Below are 22,240 nucleotides of genomic sequence, written 5' to 3' on the forward strand. Positions count from 1 at the left end.
CCGAGGTCGCTCTGGCGTTCCTTCCACCACAGGGAAACGGTCTCCTCTCAGGAATCCCTCGCCTTCCATCCGCGTTCATGCCGTTTAGACTCATTCATTTTGATATTAATGTCGCCAGAGCTGCCGATGGGACGAGATGTGTTGAAAGGCTGCGTTCCTGCGGGATTTGCCTCACGGTACAACAGATTTTAAGTTTGACGCTCGACGTTCTTCTTCCTGCTGTAGAACTGCACGAATTCCCTCCAGTGTCTGCATTTGTCAACAGAACGGTTGATTCCTGCGCAGGTCAGGCCGAGGGACTCAGCATCGTCTCCTTCTCTTGTTACTGTAGGATTTATGTCGGCAGTGAAACAGCTCCGGCCGACGCGGTGGCAGACCCTCTGCTGCGGCCCTGTTCTGAACGCAGTGTTTTCTGGGGTGGTGTGGGGGTGGGGGAGAGGCCGGTCGCCACTCTGGCTCTGTGGGAGCTGCCGTGATTGTTGTCTCAACACAATGCCTTTGCCGTCTTACTTCACTGGTTCCTTTGCTTTCCTTCCTCTGCCTTTGAATTTGCTCATTTTCTGCCCTGTTTTGTTCACCCCTCTGCCCCCTTTGATTGGCCCCCGAGCAGCAACTTGCCACATGAAGCACCGATGCCAGAACTGCTCCGCTCCTCGGCCCGAGCAACTTTTACTTTGGTTTGTTTTTATTATTTGATTTTGAAAGTTTTTGTTTTCTTTGTTGTTGGTTTTTTTTATTTATTTTAATTTTTTAACTGACCTTTTAGCACAAAAATTAAATTTCAATTAAACAGAATTATGTTTACGCTGATGATTTTAATTCAGTAATCTAATTACTCAGCCTAACTAACCCTACCGTCACAAATTTGCAGGTCAGTCACGTTTCAAATAAAACTATGTAATTCCTTCGCAAAATCTCTCCTTTTTTTTTTTTTTTAAAGCAAACACATTTATGTTGATTTTTATGAAATAATAAAATGACAGAAAATGAATTTGACTTCATGGTCAGAGGAAACAAATAATCAGCTGCTCCACAGCCTCTTTGGTCATTAGAACAAGAATAGAGTAGAATATTGATATGATTCCATTGATTACGTGTCTTTTTACTGTCGCTGTCGTCACAGCTCCGGCTCACTGGGCCTCTTTCTTTTTACTTTGTTAAAAGGACCTTTTCACACCAAAGACAATTTATTTAATTGTGTCTTACAGCTTTTATTGTGTTTTGACTTTTAGTTATTAAATCCACAATTTATACATCTAACTATAGGTTTATAATGATTATTTTTGCTAGATTTATATTTATAATGCACTCTTTATTATTCTATACTTGTGCCAAAATGATTACATTTGTTTGAACAGTGTGTTCCACTGCAAATGATCCGTTCGAGGTTGGAGTTTTTCAAATAGTTATCAAATAGCATCTCTGCCTCCGTCAAATCATTCACCCAAATATTCCATCCCCGTTTGGAGAAGAGCAAATAAACTCTGTGCTGTTACATTAAAATGAATTTTCAATGGAACCTAAAGTGGACATAATATTAATTTGTCACTCTGTGAAAGATTTTCGCTGAAAATAACCCCATCACTATTTTCTCATTTATTTATACATGTTTTCCACAGACAATAAATGCAATACAGAGTTCGTCAGTCTCCAAAAAATAAAAATGAAAATGATGTGATTCCTCACACAAAAAATGTATCTTAATTAAATAAATAAATAAATCTAGTTCTTACAAATAGCGAGGAAATAAATCACATGGTTCGGCCCACGACACAGACCGGTGAGGAGACCGTGTGTGTGTGTGTGTGTGTGTGTGTGTGTGTGTGTGTAGGTGGGGGTAAAAAAATGCTTGCTAAGCTATCCGTTTCACACACGCGGGGACAGAAGGTTCGATATTCATTCGATCGATGAATGAAAAAGGCACAATGGCAAAATCGGACGGGCTCCTTTTCAAATCCGCGTCTCCAGTGCCTTCCCCCCCACCACCACCCCACACCCCCACCCCTCCGCCCCGCCAACCCCTTCGCCGTCTGCAGTCGCTGGGCGGCTGGTTGGTGTGGCAGTTCGGAGAGAGAGAGAGAGAGAGGGAGAGAGAGAGAGAGAGAGAGAGAGGGAGGAGAGCAAGGGTTACATCAAGGCTGCTCCCTGGACCGTGCAAACAAGTCTAGACCAGTGACCTGCTCAATGGCTCCTTTTCAAGAGTGGGGCAAGTTCGGTCAGAGCGAGGAGAAAGGCAGGCGCAGCCTCTTTTCACTGGCGGAGCAGCTCGCAGCCTGCGATCGACAGGAGGTAAGGAGGGCCGGGAGGGCAGGCATCTGCTTCCATGGTTACGGGCCGGGTATGGGGACCCTACTATTGAGGAAGCTCCGTTCTCATGCTCCCGCCGAGGCAATGTCACGCATTTTAAAAAATGCGTCAGGCTGTGGATGAGGGACCTCGTCCGCCGCTGCCGTCCTCTGACGAGGGGGAGTGAAATGATGGCACTCCGGTCGGAGGGAGGCGGTGCGGGGGGGAGCGGGGGAGGCGGAGGGGGAGGGGGAGGGCAACACTTTGAGACGGGGTTTGGGGTGCGTCCAAGACAAATGCGTCACATGATCGTGAATCTGGATTTCTTTTTATTTCTTTTTATTTTCTTTGACGAGCGAGCGATTTCACGGCTCCCCGCTTGTCGCCTCTCCTGTCGGCAAATTGTGCCGTTCGCTTAAATTGGGCGGCGCAGGCGATTTATTCAGTCAGGGAGCAAAGGTCAAAGTTTATGTGCTGAGCTCCTTTTGTGGGGACGCGGCGATGTCGTCTTAACCGGGAACCTCCTGCCAGCTTTACAACTGGGACGAAACAGGACGAGGTCTCACTTCACGGCTAACATCTTTTTTTGTGTGTTTGTTTGTTTGTTTGTTTGTTTGTTTCAGCACAACTGCCCCCCCCCCCCCCCACCTCTTTGTAAATGCACTTAAAATAGGTCTCTAGATTATTCACAAGGTGTGCTTATGAGACAGAATAACAGATTGCGTGGCCCGCCAGTTGGACTGTGGGTCGGTCCTCAGCCAGGAGTCGCGTCTGACTTGCTTGGATGTTTATTTGTTTGTGTTAGGGCACAAGCTGCGTGTGTGTGTGTGCGTGTGTGTGTGCGTGTGTGTGTGTGTGTGTTTTTTTTTTTTCAAGAGCGTGTCTTGCACATGGCCCGAACTCAAAAGGCTGCTTTGGGCTTTTCTTCTGGAAGGAGGGGTGTGTTGGAACGTTGAATTTGGTCATGCAGCTGACGCTTTACCCCCCCAACACAGTGGAAACAGAGCGGACAGATGGCCGGCCCTCAGGAAGGGCTCGGGGCGTCGGATTTGCTCCCAGACCGTGGGAAAGTCTTTGGCCAACTTCACCTGCTCAGGGAGCCGATGTGACTGGATTAAACGGCAGTGAAAGAAGTAAGAAGGGGAAAACTAGCGCGGACACGGAGTACGAGGCTTTGAACAATCCTGCTTGAAAACAGAGAGGGGGGGGGGGGGTCGGCAAGATGAACATCCATTGAAAGATTTCCTTTTTTTAATTTTATCAAACAGCAAGTGAAGTGATTGTATTTTAGCGGGAGCAGTATGAGGTGGAGTGGACTGGTTCGTCCGATGGTTGTTGTGCTTTTAAATCTAACTGGAAAGTGGAAACAGTTGAACTCCAGCTTGTCGGGACCTCGGGCTCGATGTTTGGCCCTCTCGCTCCTTGCCTTTGATTATTTCCAAGGGACGCTGCCGCATGCGCTTTGATTCGCTCTTATTAAAAAAGAATGGGGCCCGTTTGTCGTCTGACTTTTATCTGATTGATGCAAGGCCGCATGCAGGCTCCTGCCTTCAAGCTCTGGAGACACCACGGCCTGCAGACCCAAGGCTTGCTCATTAATTATCTATTTGAATGTGGAGTTCATTTAGACCATCAGCGCGTTGTTGCGCTTCCACTGTTTGACATTAATTATGAAGATAGCACTTCAAGGGCTGCAGACAAGTCTGAAAGTTTTAATGTTTAAAAAAAAAATAATCCAAATGACGAATTTTGTGCATTGTCTTGGCTGAGTTCAGACAGGAACCTCCTTTGTCCTCTTCCATCAGACGGCAGGTTTTAATTGTATAAAATCATTTTTAACTGTGTGATGTTTTCAGCTTTACGAAAAATCTTGAACGAACCTTTATGAAGGTTAATTTAGCAGTTCAGCTAGCTTTAACCTTAAAAACCGTAAGCGCGCTACTTCTGCCATCCCATTAAGTTATTTCCCCCCTCGCTTTTACTCCGGCAGCTATTTCAAATGAAGAAGTCTTTATCCGTATTGCATATGAGCCACACAATTGTCACTTCTCTCACTCAGACCCGGGCCTCTCCAAATGTCGGTTCTCAGCCCGAAAAATCCCTGATTGCTTTCACTGTGAGTGCTTTGCTTTCAGGGAAATAAAAAGCTCCACTACAATTTGGCTCGAGAACGAGTGCGGTGCGCGAGTTCATTTTTGACTGCGAGTCAAGCACTCTTCTTTGAGGAGGGCGTCTGTTGTCAGGTGGTGGGAGTTACAGGTAGTAAGCTAATCAAAGCTAGTGTTCAGTGTTGCCTCTGTTGTACAAGAAGAGAGAATTTGTGAATTTGAATTTGTTCTGTTTCCGGCATAAACCTTAGTTTTGAGGCTGTGTCAGTTTAGTCTAAACGAACGCACCTTTTTCTATTTTGGCCCTGAAATAAAAAATTCAACCAGTTTTTTTTTTTTTCTTTTTCTTTTTTTCGGTTGAGTGTGAGTTCATTTGTGGTGGGGCTGCAGAAACAAAAGTCCCTTTCCAGTGTCGGGAGAGCTTTGTGAAACTGATGCAGAAGATTATTTTTGACGTGGACGAGCACTGACTGTGTTACTGGAACTCATTCCCCTTTCACTAATACACTGGGTATGCACTGAAAGTCATTTTGTGCTTTGGCCTCTCTGACCTGCAAATGCTTTCGCATATTAGTGTATTGGTAATTTCCTTTTGGCCCAATGGTTTGTTTTCATAGGCCCACATGATTAATCAGGAACACACATCACTGCAGTGTAATTGTACTTTCTGTGAAGTGAAGCCACAGCATTTCCCGCACGTGCTCCAAGATCTCTGTCCACACACAGCAGTCACACTGCTGAAAAGGAAAGTTCACAAGTTCCTGATCAATTAAACACTGCACATTCGTGGACATATAAGAAGTAGTAACAGACCCGGTATAGTATTTCATTCATAAAATGTAATGGAACTACCAATGACATGTCAATTGCAAAGTAAGCGTTGCATCCTTCGCACAAGGAAGACAATAGGACGACGTCTCTTCAAAGAGTTGACAGTAACGGAAAATGCAAACAAGTCGGGAAACAAACAAATGCGTGCGTAAGGGGTCGACAAGAGAAGGGGGGGGCTGCTACGTGTGAAATCAGTGACAACACAGTGTAACCCCTTTAAGATCATTGTTCCACACAAAACGCACCCCGGGGAGTGTGACACATTAGTGAATGGGCTCTTCCACGGGATTTAACGGGTTAACAGCAGACAAAGGAGGCTCGGACCATGTAGCCCAGCAGGGGAGACCCCAGTGGAAACACCAGGCCGCCTGCTCCGCCCCGGCCCGGCTCGGCCCGGCCTGGCCCGGCCCGACCCGGCCTGGCTGCACCCTGCCTCGACTGGCTGGGCTCTGCATTGGCTGCGCAGTTTAGAGGCAAGAGGAGCAACATGTCCTGTACACAAGAGGACGTTTGCCACTTTTGTACACGCTGACCCCCTGCACCAAAAAAAAAAAAAAACAACAAACAGAAAACAAAAAAAACAGGGAGAAAAAAGACACACAGTTGGATTTTTGTTAGACTGAAATGAATTTGGACAGACGCCTGGATTTGTTCAAGTATCAGACAGCATCTGCTCAGATGCTGGAGATCATAGAAGCAAACAGTCAAAAGTTTTGTCGCTCTTGTCCCCAATGTTTTATGCATGTTCTCTGTCAGGCTGATTTAGAAAGATTTGTACAAAAAGGCCTTGAGTGACACAGTGTTTTTCATGCAATTACTCAAACTGTATCCTTTACTTGACCCAGATTTCTGTTAAAAAAAAACAAAAAAAAACCCCAACAACATCACTTCAGAGTATAGCATGGAGGATTGTCCCGTATGGCTGTCATGTCTTTGCACAGTGCAATTTAAACTTAAACATTCTGATACAGTTTTTCATCTATTAATCACAAGCTTGGGGTTTGTCCAAATGTCATGCCAAAACCATGCTTCTCTTTTATCTGATTCATTGTGTTGCATAATCACATCTTGACTTTTCCGTAGGGAAGTGTTCACTGTTTTGCTTTGAAAACCTGTAATCAGATTAAAACCATCAAAATGATAGCCGGGACTTTTAGACGTTTTATTACAGCAGCTGTTTACTTTTTAATTAAATTTAATTGGACGTTAACCTTATCCTTGTTTGGTGCTAATTTCCTCTCTATATAAATGCTAAACCGAGCCTTTCATTCCTCCATGGCCTTTTTTCATAATGCCGGGGCCGCCTGATACGAGAGGGTAGTAATTAAACACAAGGCCGGGTCACGAGTTGAGTCCAACAGGAAAATAAAAAGCGTTCTCAGATTCCTGCACAAAGGCGCGGCAGAGTCAAATCCATTTTAATTGTCATTTGAATTAATTTGAAAACTGCCCAGGTTAATTAAGAAGATGCATTCCTCTGGCTGTGTAATGCCATATCCATTGATCCATGGAGGTTGCTCCATGCAGTCATGTGGAGGATATATTTATGTTTCCCAAACACCGCAGTTTGGAATTCATTAGTTATTGATCCATTGCAACAATAAAGGCACAGTACTGAAGTACTGCACTGTTCTGAAGCCAGCTTATCATGTCGAGTGTTCAGGAGGAGACGCCCATCTCTTGCTGTTCTTATCCATTTTTTCTTGAAATTTAAACTCTATTTATTTCATCATTTTTATCTTAAGGCGTTTAAGTTCCTGGTGCAGGTCTTTCTTTTTTGCTATGATCTTATGCTTGGCACTTCTGTGTGGTTTGGTTGTCCCTGTGCAACATTTCTCTTGTGCTCTCCCAGTCAGGTTTTTGCCCTCAGTCAATCCCTTCCTTTGTGCTGATTGGCTATCGGTTTGTCAACTGCAGCCAATCACCATTGACAATAATCGGGGTGTTTACTCTGGTGCTAGGCAGCAGGGTCTTCATGCAGTCTAAAGTCGTACTGGCAACTGGTTGTAGGAACAAGGCTGGTTGATTATAGATGCTAAAATATATTAGAGACAATTATAATTATAGACAGTTTACTATGAAGAGAGGTTTCAAAATACGATTGAGGAGCATAATTCTGATTTTGACAACGCTGATTTCTGAGTTTTGTGTGTTAATATTCTGATGTTTAACAATTTCATTTTCTGCAAGAGGCTGAATGTTTCAAGGGACCTGGCAAGGGTACACTAATACTAGACCTCCCTAACGGGGGACTGAGTCAGTACTGTTTGGACTATGATTTTTGGCTTTTGTCACCAACTTGGCTCTGCATTGTGGCCCCAAACAATGGAGCAAACTGACGAAAAAATACTCACAATTGTTTTGTTTTTTTAGATATGTGGTTTTATTTAAACGATTGCATCCCTGGAAAGTCAGCGTAGTTGGATTACGCCCTCAAGTACAATGGAATAAACAGAACGGTGTGACTCTCATTAAAACTCAACAGCATGGACTTCTGTCTGGATTAACCTGTTGACTGTTTTTCTGTCACGGCTTGAGGCAACATTGGACTAATGGAGGTGAGATCAGGGCCCAGAAATAACGCGCCTCTGGTGTACCTGTGGAGAATAAAATAGCTCAAATTATCTTCCCCCCGAGTTGCTGCTAGTTTGCCGAGTTTCGGTAAGAAAGGGAAAAACGTAGAATGTGGTCGATTTTTATAACATGTCAGCGGTTAAAGTGGATTGCTCCATAAAATACTGCATTTAGGTAATCTTAAAATGGTTGTCTATATGACGAACTATGGCGAGGTGTGTTTTTGGTCTTGGTATCTTAGATTCAGGTCAAGTACTGAGATGTGCAGTGCAGATCTTTTCCTCATGTATTCCCAGGTTTTCTCGCCATTCTATCATGCATAACGTGTTTTTAGTGTCAGTGCTCCTACCGCCACCGACTATGGATTTTTCCACATTGAAGCAGTCTGTCTCTTTTTTCACCCCCGTCTAGTGTGCAGTGGTATATCCCCCAAGGGAAGTCCCGCAAAGCCCCCCATTCTCATTTGAACTTTGACCCTGGCCTTCTCCCTCTAAGGATATGAAATGACCCTCTCAGTGGCAGAATGTCTTAGAAATGTTGTGAGGCAGAAGGACTGAAGTGCAAGAGGGCCATTTGTTAACACAAGAGCTTTATTTTAGCCAATGCACTAAGTTACCCTTAGAATGTGTACATTTAGACAAAAAATGTATGGGATTTATTTCTTTATTTTTTTATATATGTGGCGTAATAGGTGTAGTAATTACAGATTTTGTGGGTTGGTTATTTGTTGTCTTACAAGTTCATTCACATATCATAAATAAAACAAAGCATCTTTAACGGTTATGGCCTCGTCTGACTTTACGACCGTGTTATTGAAACCACATCACAAGCAGTTGTCGTTCGTCTTTGTGAAATAGAAATCTCAACCCTCTTATTTTTGTTGCTATTCAACAAAGCTGGTGGCATTCTAATTGTATCTTTTAAGCAATTAGCAATAAAATGGAATATAAATATTTGATAGTAAAAAAGGAAAAAAATGAGAGCATTGTTATTATTACAATAAGAATGCAGTCAGCAAACAAATGTAGACACACTTACAGGAAGCCACAAATTGTGTGAATTACTCCAGCCAGCATGATTCAGTAAACCAGTGACTGATCTGTTTGCCTTTTCTTTGCTTTCTCTTGCAAAAATGTGATGATCTCAGCGCCACAGGTGCCCAGGCTTGCAGTGACTGAATGTCACACGCGATTGTGCCGTTTCCTTACATTTGAAAATGTCAGTTGCTGTTTATTTTAATTTCTCAGCCTAAGTTTGTTTAGGTGATTCTATCTGCTTTGTACAGCAGGATGTTTCAACAAGCAAGTCATTCATTCATTCATTGGATGGTTTCAGAGAGTTATGAGGATCTGCAAAGAAAACATCTGGCTCCAGTAATGTATTGATAAAATAAAAATATGATAAAAAAAAACAAAACTATTTTTAACATTTCAGTTCTTCAGAACAGAGAATCCATTGAGAGCGGCGCTAGATGATAATAAATGATGTGAAAAGAAGAGCTGTTTGGGACACAGAAGAGCCGACTCTTCTTTGTGAGTTTATCCCCAAATACCCTCCGTGAAGTCACTCACAGATCCAGGACATGTCATCATGCAAGTCATGACAATCAGCAAGTTCACTGTCAACTAGGAAGAAATTCAAATCGGAAATGTAACGGAGAGAGCGGCATTGGAAACACGTTTCTATAATGTTCAATACAGCGAGAAACCTGTTTGATTTTCAAATGAGTTGTTGCGCGATTTGTTTTATGCTAACTGGTAAACGGTGACATGGTCAACACTCCGTGACCTGCACTGCTTCTGTCATCCTGGGTGTTTCCACTGTGATTCAGTTGTTCTGCTAGATGTGTTCTTCTACCTCTTCTTACTTCTTCTGGTTTACACGTGGCTCTATGTCAGCGGTGGGCAAACATTTTGACTGGTGGCTAAAATTTGACCGAGGAGCTGGAGCAGGAGCAGATGGTTTGGCGACCCGCCTCATAGGAGTAAAAAAAAATGACATACATCAAAAATATATACAAGTGATGTAGAAAACATGTGCTTTGCCATAGAAAATGAACAAAACCAAAGTTCCAACAAAATAAATGTATTTTTTTCTCGATTTTATGAATTACTTACGATTAATATCATTTCTTTGAGTTCGGTGGGCCGGATTAAGAAGCTGAAAGGGCCGCATATGGCCCCCGGGCTGCAGTTTGCCCATCCCCGTTCTAGGTATTTGGCCACTGTTTTTGGATGAACTCTTCAAGTATCCAGCGTGGAATTTCCACGTTCCTCTGCTGTCAATGCAGGAGAAACCTCAATTCTTTTGAGGTGGAGTCCGTCCAGTCCGAAACACTGCACCACAAGTTTCTGTGCACTATTCGTTTTTTGCAACCAGAAGTGTGTCTTTTTTTTCTGCTCCCCCTTGGAAGTCTTTAAAGTGGAAGAAGCAGTCGACAATTGCTTTGTCATGCATCCACAATTGTATTTCCTGTAAGAAAGAAAGAAAGAAAGAAAGAAAGAAGGAAAGAAAAAGAAAAATCTGGCATCTGAAATGAAATCTTAAGCAACCAGCACGCCCATGGAGTTGACTTTGGAAGGCGCTGAGCATTCCTGCTTGGCACCATATTAGCCCCCGCTGCTCTCCACCTCGGGGTGCTGGGCAGTGCGCCAGTGAGAGGTTGCCATGACTCCTAACGCCACCCTTTGCCCCCCCCCCCCCCCAACCAAATGTGCCAGATATTGGGAGGAGGCAAGTCAGGCTAATGTTTTGGACTCGGACAAAAGATGTCTTCACAATGTCAGGAGAGCACATAGCGGGAATGCTGCGGCTTTCTGGTAGGAAACCGTGCAGAGGGTTTTTGTTTTGGTGCCAGGGCAAAGAGGAGCGAGAAGGGGGCGAAAAAGAAGGAAGCGAGACGCACTGGAGAACAGAAAAAAGAGAAGAGAAACAACTTTGACGATGACGATGCCAGCTTATCGTTTTGATCCAGTTTTTCTTGCATCGTTCTTGTTGTGCCTTGTGTTTGAGAGAAAATGGCGGACAGTACATTGCTGTGGGGAAAAACAACAGTGTTGTCAGTGGCTCAGCTCAGAAGTGCCCTTTGGTGTTTTTCATCTTTTCTCTCCTTGACAAAAGGGGGAACGGTTACATTCGCATGCTCCTCATTAGTCACGCCCAGATTGAAAGTGAGGATAGAGAAAAGTAGACTTCATAAATCTGTAGAGGAGAATTGGTAAGTGGCATTTTCCCTCTCTTCCTTCCTCCAGTCCTCCGTCCGACTTTCATTTGTCGCACTGCGGCCGTAGGAATATTCCGTTGCTTGTTGCTGTCTGGCACCGGCACATTTAATGGTAGTTGGCTGCAGAATGCTTGATTACTCTGGCATCTCTCTCCTGCCCTGCTCTCCCCTATCTGTGGTTTTGGCTAAGTCGAGCTAACCTCTCACCACATTACCGTCTCGGCTGGCCAAGACACTGACTGCTCAAACAGTCCTGTGGGATAGATGGTGGTGGTCGGAGCCAACAGCGGCGCTGTGGCTCTTGCTATTATAGACATTAATTCATAAGGAGTCGGGCATATGCCTGATTTGATTGCCAAGACGTAGCTACTTCAGAATGTACGGTCCAGTGTGCTTCTGTGTTTTTCCCCCCAGTCAGTGGTGTGTTTTTCAATCGGATGCTTAATTTTTTTTTTTTTCTTAACCTTACAGACTTTCTCAACGCTTTAGGTCAGTCATAAAGCAAAGTTGCTATAGAAACAGTGAGAAAAGTAATTGTAACTCATTGGTACCAACAATGTTTTGTTTCAATTTCCCGTAGGAAGGAAGGACAAACTTTGACCCATAACAGCAAAACCACCGGAGCAACTTTTCAGGACAGGTATGTTAATTTTTTTTTATCGTTTTACAAAAACTCTTGCTGTGGTTTTTGTAGCCTTTGACTTTACATCGCTACCAGGTTCTATATGCATGTGCTAAACCTAAACTGTAAGCTGACGTGTTTGGTCGTCTTGCAACGACCATCGAAATCTTTTGGCCCGTGCACTTAAACCCTGAGAGCTCTTTCACGTCACAGCAGACAAGAGTGGAGGGTTTCTGCAACAGTCCTGTACGCTATTCTTTTGATACTTTGTCAACAACCATTTGGCACAAACCCGTAGATCCGATCTTGTGGCAAATCTGACAGCACAAGCTCGCTTCTGTGGGTCTTTGTCATAGTGGTGCGATCGTCGTCTTACATTATGCATTTTTGCTTCTTTTGGCTTTCACGTGTCTCTGTTGTAAAGGTATTTTGAAACTGTGTGATACAGTGGCCCGTGTAAAAGGAAAACCATACTGTATAAAAATGATATTGCTGTCATGTACTGTATGTAAAATACACAGTGTCTTTAGCCTCAGACGTGCAGTGAGCTGTGTGTTTGAGTCGAAACCAAGCAAATTTCTGGGCAATAATACACATTGTTTGATAGAAATGATGTGGCCTTGTTGAAAATGTGTGCATCCGGGTTGAGGTAGTAGGTTGTATGGTTTAGAATTACATCCTGGGAGTTAACTGTACAACCTCCTAGCTTTCCTTGGAGTACACGGATGACATCAGTCTGTGTACATATATTGCTACTTCTTGTCATCCCCAACAAACTTTAAAGCTATTCTTCCAGATTGCCTCAAAAAAAAAAAAAAAAAAAAAAGATTTTGGTAATAATATCCCATCTTTTTTAACAAATCAATGTTTGAACGTTGTTTCTGCTTCTTGTGACATACTGTGCACAGTTGTACACAAGGACGCGGTGATACAAGCTCGAGTTTCATGCTGAAAGCTGCCTCAGGGACACTGTAGTGTCTATTTACTATAGACCTGAGCATGAGGCTGAGTGTCATCTAACTTCATTTTCATCTGGCACTAAGCCATGGCTTGTGAAATGACTCCAAGGCCACACTCTGAAGAAAGATGGCCAAGTACCACGGATACGTTACCCTTCATAAGGGAGTGCTGTGGTCTCTGCCACTTTTCTTCATTATTGCAACAGTGTCTCTGGTTTGGTGGATAGCAACTTGCTACAAGGGCTGAACAGACCAATGTCCTGCACTCATTGTCATTCAACAAAGTAGTTCTTAACTTTCATGTGGTCTAAGTGGTGCCCTCTTTGCCGGTCCTTGATGTGCCAAGACTCTCCTGAACTTCTGTTGTTGTTGAAAGTAGGGCTGTGAGGATTGATTTTTGCTTGAGGTTGTCTTTGTTGTGCGCTATGTTAATACATGTTTTGATAAACTTTTCAATCAAGTCAATCAAGTTCAAATGAAACAGATAGAAATTTAAGATGGTTGGTTTGTTTGCTAGATTGCTGAGTTGTCGTTGGCGTCAACATTAGCTAATGTTAAAGATTCCACCTCTGTTACTGCTTTCACACCATGTTTCCTGTGACATGTTCCCATTGTCAACTCCAGAGGAACAATGTGAAAAGAGTGTCATGGACATGGCATCATCAGTTTATTACAAAACTCTGCTGCTGTTGCTAGCTTCAACAGAATCAGTGTTGCAATTACGTGTGGGAGTAGTGAAAGCAATAGAGAATGCTGGGTTGTCAAACATGCAATACAAGCCTACTGTTGAGTACTGGTGAGTTGATACAATCTTAAAAGACAGGTGACAGAAGAATGAGTCATCCCAGGTAATTGTTTCCTCTCGCCAGGATTGTCTGGCCTTGATTGTCTCCTGTCGACGCCAAAGTGGCCGTTCATTCACTGGATTTTCTCTCATTGCACAAGGAATTTCTCATCTTTCTCCACCTCTGAAAACAGTCATCTAATGTTATGTGTCAAGGACAGTATTGCTGCAAAGACAGGTTGAGACTGGTTACCGTTGAGAAAAAGTCACTGGTTCCATAGGAAGGTTAAACAACAAAAAAAGTCAGAATAAAATGCTGGTCTCCATATTAGAATGAAGTTCCTACTTTCTACTTCTCCAGGAATCAGACCTGCACTCTGCAACCATCTCTAAGTTTTCGTAATGACACTCGAGAGGTCGTACCTCGACCACCGCGGTTTCCAACAGATTGTCAGTGAACCACCCATTGACAAAACAGTTCATCCCAGTTCAGGAAATCTCTGATTTGTGATGTCAAAGGAAGCGCTGACGATCCTTCAGACGGGTGTTGGTTCCACCCTCCACTGAGACCCTCTCATATATCAGTCTTAGCAGAGAGCAATAAATGGAGGCTGTAAACAGGGATTTGCATTTCACGATGCTGAGGAAATGTTTGTCGAGCACTTGCTCGCTGAAGACAATCACCTTTTCTTCCTTTTTTTGGGCATCAAGCCATGATTCCGCTCTGCAGTGGTGTTTGTCATAGTGTCCGTAACTCGCACTGCACCTGCCTCACGTTAAGACTTGTCATGTTTGAGAAAGTCTTTCAGGCAAATTTCCTGTTAAGTTGTTCTATCTTTCCTTTCAAATATGTCTTACTCTGGTTTTAAAATCAATTAACAGCTTTCCATGAAAGCATCTTTGTCTATAAAAGACCACTCCATTAAACACTGTCCCACAATGGCGTGGCCGTTAGCGTTAGCTGTTGGGAAACTGAACCATCCAGCAGAATGTGATTGGAGGCTCGACTTCTCCTCCCTCGTGTTTTGACGAGCCGTCGAGATCCTTCACAGTGAGCGACAGAATGCAAGTCACCCAATGGCAGGCGGCGAGCGACAGGATGCAAGTCACCCAATGGCGGGCGGCGAGCGACAGAATGCAAGTCACCCAATGGCAGGCGGCGAGCGACAGATTGCAAGTCACCCAATGGCGGGTGGCGAGCGACAGAATGCAAGTCACCCAATGGCAGGCGGCGAGCGACAGAATGCAAGTCACCCAATGGCAGGCGGCGAGCGACAGAATGCAAGTCACCCAATGGCAGGCGGCGAGCGACAGAATGCAAGTCACCCAATGGCGGCGATCGTCTGCAGCCGCGTGCGGGAGCTGATTGGCTCCCGGCGGTTGACGTCACAGGCGAATGGGGACCTTGGCAACAAATCAACTGAGACCCGGAACGCATGCCGCCGCTGCTGTTTCGTAGACTCATTGCTCTCCAATTGCAAAAAAAAAAAAAAAACCTCAGTTCCCCTTAAAAAGTGCAAGGCCTGGATCGCCGCCTCCTCCCCGAGGCTGCGTGTCGCCTTAATGGCGAATGAATAATCATGACACGCCGACGGCAGACGGGGGATTGTCATCGATCCGTCTGGAGTCGTCCCCTCTGCTCCTCCTCCTCCTCCCCCGCCTCCTCCTCCTGCTGCTGCTGCTGCATCAGCCACTCTCGCCCTTATTGATACGCTCTTGCCCCTTGACCCCCGGGACCGATCAATAGCATTGATTGGGGAAGGGCAGCGACAAGGGCAAGATCTGCTGACTGGTCCGACAGCCAGCGTGACCAGACATGATGGTCATTAATGTCCCGCTAGCGGGCTAGCAGGCTAGCAAGGTGCCGTGCACCACGCAGCCCCTCCCCCTCCCCTACTCCGGCCCCTCCCACTCCGTCTCGCCTGGTGCTGCCTACCGAGTCGAGTCCATTGTGTGTCTACCTGCCCGCTGTGTCCGTCCCGACACGAAGACGCGCCGCTCGAATGCAGCGCAGGCAGATTCTATCGGCCGCTGTCACGGCGTGATTCACCCCAAACCTGCTAGTCGCAAACACCGACGAGCAGGAGCCGGACCTATTTCCTATTTCCTTTCCCCACTTTGTAAAAGCTCGGAGCAATTTTCCAAAGCAAGCGAATCCGGAGTCTGCTGTGATGCGTCGTGGCCGCCTCCTCCCACCTCGTCCGGGCTGCACGCTCCACATTCACCCTGGAAATGTGTAACATTGTGTTTTCCTTGCGGTGTCGTGAGCCCTCCTTTTAATTCACCTCCGCTGTGTTTACAGTCGAGACTGGAGCCCAGGCAAACGTTATTTGTGAGCGCATTTGGCAACGGCGGTGGGGGAGGGAGGGGGAGGTGTGAGTCTGCGGTGGGGGAGGGGGTAGTCTGCGGCGAGGGGACGGGGATGGGGAGGGGGAGGGGGAGGGGGTGTTGATGGCTGGGATGCCTCGACAGCCCCAGACTCTGCAGTGACACCACTGTAATGGAGCTGATTGATCACCTATACGGTCGCCTGCTGGCCCCTCTGCAACCCCCCCAGCATCACCGCCACCATCACACACACACACACACACACACACACACACACAGACTTCAACCTGGCCAAGGTTTTGACATTGGCTGCACAATTTACTTCTACACCTGCTTGACTCTGATTGGCTGCAGCATTCCAGTTTCCTGTAAAGACTTGACGCTCGCTCGCTCTCTCTCTCTCTCTCTCTCTCTCTCTCTGTGTGTGCTGCGTCTCGCCGCCCAGTTAGAAAGCGTCTGTTCTCCATTTGAATTAAAGGGTATAATCAATCAATGATAACATTTGCGGATGCCCTCCTGCGTCCCCCCCGTGTCACCCGGGGTCGTAACCTTAATTTATCCAGGGTGTTAGAGGTGATCAGGCCTCGAGATTAGAGGGCGGCTCTCGCTCACGCCGAGAAAAAAGAGGCGAGAAATAAATAAAAACATCTGTTAAAAGTTTCTCGCCGCTGCATTTGTTGCTGGCACAGTCGCCGCCGAGTGCAGCAGGAGCAACTTCCACGAAACCGAGAAAACGTGAATTCCAAAAAAATCAATTTGAAATCGAACATTTAAATTTGAAGCTTTTGAATTTTGTGAAATATGCGACAAAATGCAAAACTGACGAGAAGACGTCGGAGCTCCTGACGCAAAGTCAACGACCCTCCAGTGGAAGGAAAACAGATCTCCTTTGTTTGTGAATTTTTGCAAAGCAGTTCAAAAGAAAATGTTTTTGGTGCTCCTCTCTTGCTGCTCCGTCGTGGTCGCCTCGGCCAGTGGAGACACTTCCCTCTCACTGCTGCTGCGCATCCATATCATCAGACCTTCTAGAAAATGAAATTCCGGACAAGCGCGAGATGTGTGTGTGCGTGCCTCCCGCTGCTGCACTCACCGTATGAGAGTGTGTGTGTGTTGGCTGTGTGCACGTATGTTGGCTCAGTGCACCGTCACTGTGGCTTTTGTCTGCATTTTTTTTTCTTTTTGGAATTTTTCATATTATTTTTTAGTGTAGAGACAGTGTGTGTGTGTGTGTGTGTGTGTGTGTGTGTTGGCTGGTGCTCTTCCTGCCGCTGTGTGTGTTTTAATGGCTTCTGCTTGCTACGACACATTTCTTGTGTCCAATGTTTTTTGGGTTTTTTTGTATTTTGTATTTTGTATTTATTTATTTATTTTTATTTGTGTTGAAAATTGAGAACCAAAGCAATGAAATCGCACAAGGAGAAGAAGTAAACGGTGCCGATGCTCACTAGCGGTCCGCCGGTGTCCCCCATCAGTCTGTGTGTGTGTGTGTGTGTGTGTGTGTGTGTGTGTGTGTGTGTTGCGCTACGCTGGAAAATAGAAGAAATTGATCAGCGGCCGGGAGGAACGTGTTCGCTGGCGAGGGCTGGATGGAGGATGAGCGCGTGTGTGTGTGTGTGTGTGTGTGAGGGAGCGAAAGAGAGAGAGCGAGAGCACGGCAAAGAAAGAGCGAGGGCTGTTTCTGCAGACTCCTGCTGCTGCTGCTGTCTGCTGCTGCTGCTGCAGTATCTCACAGTGGGCAGCAGCAGCAGCAGCAGCGGCAGAGAGCGAATCAGAGACATGCAGGCGAGACACACAGACAGGTACAGAGCCGGTGTGACGGGGGGGCTGGGAGGTGCAGGCGAGAGAGGTAGAGCTCAGGGATGGAGGGGTCAAATGGGGGAGGGTGTGTGTGTGTTTGTGTGTGTGTGTTCGTGCGAAGGTAGCAGGTTGCAGCCGCGGGAGGAAGCTCGTTTTTCTGCCTTTCTTTTTTCCTCTTCCTCTTCTTCTTCTTCTTCTTCTTCTTCTTCTTCTTCTTCTTCGTCATTGACGGCAGCACGTTGGACCTGTGGTGATGACAGAGGAGGGGTGGGGTGCGGGGGTGCGGGGGGTTAGATGGTGTAGATGACGGTGTCATGACATTGTTGGTGTTCCCAGTGTCTGGAGCCGAAAGGAGGAGACGAAGAAGAGGAAGGGGGGTGGGGGGGTGGGTGTTTGGGTTGAGATGACGGGAGGGAGGGGGTGACGGGGGAGTGGGGGGGGGTCTCAGATCTGGTGGGCGGGCGGCTGGCGGGCTGCCTCCGTCCCACATCACTGACCTGCGTCTGGTTGCCGACTGGTCGCGAACGTCGCAGCATCACTGCTGACCCCCCCCCCCCACTTCACCTTCCTCCCTCCCTCTCCTCTCCTCTCCTCCACTTCATTACTTTCTTCCTTTCACCTCCTCTTCCTCCTTCTTCTTCGCTGCCCCCCCCCCCCTCTGCTACGTCTCCCTGCCGCTCGCTGCCTCGTCTTCAGCTCGGGTGGAAAACAAAAGGCGCGATAGTTGGCGAGCGAGAGAGCGAGCGGGCGAGCGAGAGAGCGAGGGAGGCAACGAGGCAGCACGTCGGCTGGTGGCGGCAGCGGAGGCTCGTTTCCGGAAGCCTCCGTCCATCCGTCCGTCCGAGAGGAGACCGTCAGTCCGTCAGTCCGTCCGTCAGTCAGTCTGATTTCCTTTGATTATTTTTCTGAAGTGTCTGAGGGGGAGGAGCTGCGAGGTGGGTTGCAGGGCTGGTGGCGGTGGTGGTAGCGGGGGGGTTGAGGGGTGGGTGTGTGTGTGTGTGTGTGGGGGGGGGGGTTGATGGCAGTCGGGGGGGCAGGGAGGTGGGGGGGTTTGCGTGTCTGGATGTGCGACCGGCAGACATGACAAGTTTTTGGAAACGTGATGCTTTTCGTCATTTCTCCGCCGTTCCTGCAGCAGCTTCTCTCGCCGAGCCGAGCCGAACCGAACCGCCGCTCGCTCGCCGCCTCCGACTCGCCGCCTCCGACTCGCCGCCGGCTTTTTTCCCCCTCGCAGAGAGAGTTGGTCTGGCAGCGGTGGCGGTCGGGTGTCTGGTGGCAGTTCGTCTTGCCCGGACGTGTGACTGGCAAACGGTCATCAGTCAGCGGAGACGGACGGATAGGCGGACGGATGGATGGACAGAGGCACTGACAGGCCGACAGACTGGTCTGGCATTGGGAGAGAGAGAGAGAGAGAGCGAGAGAGGGAGAGAGAGAGAGAGAGAGAGATGTGTCCTGATGATCACTTGATGCTCCTTAGGAAAAAGAGGCGAGACTGACGCACGCGCGTGTGCGTGTGTGTGTGTGTGTGTGTGTGGGGGGGGGGGGGGTAGAGGGTCTCCTCTTCCAGCACAAAGGCTAGTTAGCTCTCAGCTCAGCTGTTTGTGTGTCTGTGTGTTGGTGTGTTTGTCTCAGCCTCCGTCCGGATGCTGCACTCCAGAAAATCTCCCCAACAAATTTTCCTCTTTGTCGTCTCGCGGCCGTCACACGTTCCTTTTTTCTAGCGTTAAACGAGTGCGGACGCTAACTGGGAGATGATGCTGCTTCTTCTTCTTCTTCTTCTTCTTCTTCTTCTTCTTCTTCTTCTTCTTCTTCCCCTCCTCCTTTTTGCCAGTCTTTGTGTGCTAAAGGGGGTTGAAGCCGAGGCTTCGGGAAGCGGTGCTTTGTCGTGGGGAAGACGGTCTGTCGGCAAACTTGGAGCCCCCGACGCTCCGTCTGGGAGGGTCCTGGGGGAGGGGTGAGGGGTGGGGAGTGGGGTGGTGGTGGTGGTGGGGGGGGGGTAAGGTGCTGCAGCGCCGCTGGTCGAAGAAGAGACGTCCCCCCCACAACCCCCACTCCTCTCCCCCCACCGTGCGTGCGTTCCCCGTCCGTCGGCCGCAGTGCCTGCAGGTTGCCGCCGCCACTCGGTGCCGCGGAGCTGCTGCTGCTGCTGCTGCTGCCGCTGCCGCTGCTGCCGCCGCCACCACCGCTGCTGCTGCTGGCCAGACTCGTACTTCACCCGCTCCCTGAGACCCTAACTTGTGAGCTCTCTTCATCAAAAATCACGGGTTAGGCTCTTGGGACGCGGGCGGAGGGCACAATCCACTTCCTACCTCCTCACGTTCCAAAGGGTGGCGTCGGAGTGACGCACCGTCTGTGAAAACTGACAAAAGAAAAAGAAAAAGAAGAGGAAACAACTGTGGTGTTCGGAACAGAACCGGGACCGAAGTCGGCTGTGGCGAAGTCGCATGAGTTTCCGACTGATCTGCAGCCCAGAGGAAACCTGCATGTTCGGAAAGTGCGTGTTTGCCGCGGACATCGTGTCGTATTTCTGTTATATTTAATGGCGAATGCGAGTGTCGTGGGTCCGAGCGTCCGCATCGCACTGCGGCGGCAGGTGACGCTGCTTTCGCTCGTCGTCTTCGTCTCTCTTTTTTGCTTCTTGACGACTTCTTTAATCCGGAGGAGAAGCCGCGGAACAGCAACTTTGTCCCCCTCTGACGCGCCTCCCCAGCACTGATCCTTCTCACGCAGAGCCCTCCAATAAATCTGCTCCTCCATTAGCAGGCAGTCGCTGGGACTGTTCGACGCAGCGTCTGCTGCTGCTGCTGCTGCTGCTGCTGCTGCTGCTCCTTCACGCTGCAGTCCAACACACCTTTAATCCTGCTGCCGTGTTTGTCTGCTATGAACGGCAGCATCTTTGAAAAAAATAAATCCGCTTCTTTGGTTATTCATGCGCACATATTGATACACATATTTTTTTGTTTTACAACTTGTTTCAGACATTATAGAGTTTTAGAATTTTTTTTTTTTTTTTTTAATCTAAAATAAGGAATAATTCAAATTAAAGTGATTAAAATCACAGTGATTTGAAAAAGACTGGCTGCTCACGTCATCGAAAAACTTGTTAAATACTCCAGCATGAAAAGCATATGTGTATGTGTTTTGCAGCGATTATCCCCACGAGGGAGCAATTAATTGCTCTTTTAAACAATACATTGCGTTTAATTATGACAACATATCCACAATTTTTTCTTTGATTATCATTTTAACGTCAGTACGTTCAGCCCAGTGAGTGACATCCTCGACCGTGGTCACAGTCACAACCTGCAGTCAGGTCTGTGAAGGTATTTCAAATCACAATTTATAACAGAAAAACAGGGGGTCACATGACTCTTGCACGTTGAAGCAGTTCCATGAGATTTGTGTCGCTCTCTTCATTTCCAAAAAAAATGCAGAGACAATTTTCATTTGGCAGAAGTCTAAACCAGAAATTGCCTAACGTTCCCAATTAACCTTTAAATCACATCATTTACGAGGCAATGTGGGTTTTAAAAATAAAATAAAATAAGCAATAATAAATAGATCGAAACATATTGGAATGAAAATCACTTCCGTTGCAAATATAGTCAATTTGACCTGCTTTAAAAAAGAAAGGAGTTCACTTTCCTTGCACGGCTGAAAGGTGCGACGAGTCACAATTACAGTTTGACCTGGATTTAAAAGTTGGACTTGTTTCCCAAGGCGGCGTGCTGTTTGAAAACCTCATTTCTGCTAAATTACCCACATTAAGAATGCGCTTCAAATCAATTGATTTTTTTTGCTCTAATACCCTCCTCTCCATCTCTCCACGTCTCCAGTCTCCCCTTCTCCCTAATTATATTATTTTTTTCCGCCCTTTTCCTTCTCGCCCCGCCACCACACACACACACACACACACACACACACACACACACACACACACACACACACACACTCGGGTCGGTGGTGGTGGAACAATGCTGATGCCAAACTAATCAGCGTGCGCCGGTGCCACCGAGCCCCCCAGCAACAGCTGAACGAGCGCCGTGCCCCGTGAATACCAAGCAGCAGCAGCAGCAGCAGCAGCAGCAGCAGCCACCAGTGCGGAGCAGTCAGACGCAGCGTGGCCGGGAGCCGGGAGCGCCGCGCCCACAAAACAGCCAGACACTTTTATGAGGGGCCTGTCTGACACGCAGCCTAGCAGCCTGGCAGCGGCCGAGCCCGAATCCTCACTGGCTCCCCCAGCGCTAACAAAGCAGCGAGCTCCCAGGCGCCCGCCAACCAGCCCATAAATATCACCCCGTTAAAAAGGAAAAACCTGCTCCCGGCTAGTTTGTGGCTTTAATGAACAGGGGAGTTTAAAAAAAAAAAAAAAGGAAAAGAAAAAAAACTTTGTTCAAAGTCAAAGTGGGGGGAAGCAACTCGTTGGTCTGAGAATAGATGGAGTGAATTATAACCGTCCCTAAACTTTTGGGCACGTGTTTCCCAACACACGGCCATGCACACCAGTGTTGGGAGAATGACGGTGTGAATGTGATTGGCTGCAATTACAAGTTACCCTATTGAACATGTAACAGTGGTGGAACTATTTCAATAATTCTATCAAAGTAATGTAACTAATTCTAATAACTCATTTGGATACATTTTGATTGCTTTTCTAAATTTTAATTAAATGTTCTCGACTGTTTATGCTGGACATTGTTGAGCTCCCAGCAGTGCAGAAAACAACAA

General features: G+C 47.0%; 1 protein-coding gene and 1 long non-coding RNA gene across 6 annotated transcripts in view; both read left to right on the forward strand.

Moving 5' to 3' along the window:
- The window catches only part of nrip1b (nuclear receptor interacting protein 1b), a 167,045-nt gene that overhangs the window by 98,586 nt on the left and 46,219 nt on the right, over positions 1–22,240 (forward strand). The window lies entirely within an intron of this gene.
- The window catches only part of LOC142884385 (uncharacterized), a 39,802-nt gene that overhangs the window by 14,326 nt on the left and 3,236 nt on the right, over positions 1–22,240 (forward strand). The window contains exon 2 of the long non-coding RNA XR_012926164.1: positions 11,603–11,662. This is a non-coding gene — a long non-coding RNA (uncharacterized LOC142884385). The remainder of the gene's footprint in view (positions 1–11,602; positions 11,663–22,240) is intronic.

Source organism: Nelusetta ayraudi, unplaced genomic scaffold (genome assembly GCF_046127955.1).
Source record: "Nelusetta ayraudi isolate G7.1 ecotype Tasmania unplaced genomic scaffold, CSIRO-AGI_Nayr_v1 ptg000011l, whole genome shotgun sequence".
Taxonomy (NCBI): Eukaryota; Metazoa; Chordata; class Actinopteri; order Tetraodontiformes; family Monacanthidae; genus Nelusetta; species Nelusetta ayraudi.